We start from the raw sequence: 1,161 nt of genomic DNA, 5'->3' as shown, positions 1-1,161 counted from the left end.
GGGGGGGGGGGGGGGGGGGGGGGGGGGGGGGGGGGGGGGGGGGGGGGGCAGGGGAGGCGTGCTTCAAGACTTCTCTGATCAGCTTTGAAGATGAGGTCATGTTTGACAAACAGCATTGTTCCGTGCGCGAGCAGCAGTCAACGCACTTGGCAGGAATAAAGACTTGGAACATGCCAGTGATTATTTTTAATTGGATGGGCCTCATGGCTGTAACAAAATCAATGTATTTCTGGGGCGACTGCAGAGGCACTGATCCTACTTGGCCCCGCCACTCCTGGGCGGCCAGAGGAGGCCGGCGGCAGAGAGGAGCCCCTTGGCTTTGTGGGGCCGGGGCCACAGATGCCTCCCTGGCTCTTCCCACCTGCTGGGACGAGTCCCCTATAGGCCAGGGCCGGCAGGGGAGAGGTGGGGGTTGCCTAGGAGGACACAGGGTGCAAGTTCAGGGCACATGGGGCAGAGGGAGATGCAGAGAGGTGCGGGCTGGTGCTCCCCAGCCTGGGGCTTGGAGGTTCCGACCGTGCTGTGGAAAATGCAGATCACTGCTGACAATCTGCCACTTTGTTGGGGGAGGGGGGGTCCAGATCCCATATCAAGGGTGACACTGATCCCCGGTGAGACAGGGCGCCTTGTAAAGCCCTTTTTTTCTGGCTGGATTCATCGCTGTGAGATACTAAAACTAAACGACAGAACATCATCTCCCGGGCATGGTTGAAAAGCAGGTCTCTGCTGGCGGCTGCCCATGGTCTTTGGGGAGATGGGTTGTTGGTTGTTGTTTGTTTTTGTGTTTTGTTGCATAGGAGGGGGACTGTTTGTGAGCAAAGCAGGTAAGAGGAATGTTCTGTGGAGACTTTAACACTTTTTTCTCTTTTGAAAATGTTGCATGAAGGAAAGAGAAAAAGGAACAGGTGCTCACACGATTAGAGAAGCCTCCAATCTGGTTGAAAGGTTTTTCTCAAGGAAGACATAGGCACAGCGTCCCTTGCTGCGTGGTTGTTAGTAAGCAGGGTGACCCCTCTTGTCTGCGAGCCTGGAGGGGACCCAGAGCCCGGAGAGCAGGGTCGCTCTCCCTCTGGCTTACCTGGGGAGCTGCACACCTGTAGACCTGCCAGGGCCCCAGGCGTGCCAGGGACACAGACAGCGTGTGCTAGACATGCAAGTTTA

The sequence above is a fragment of the Mustela nigripes genome, chromosome 5, assembly GCF_022355385.1.
Source record: "Mustela nigripes isolate SB6536 chromosome 5, MUSNIG.SB6536, whole genome shotgun sequence".
Lineage (NCBI taxonomy): Eukaryota > Metazoa > Chordata > Mammalia > Carnivora > Mustelidae > Mustela > Mustela nigripes.
Note: the sequence above shows the minus strand (reverse complement) of the source record.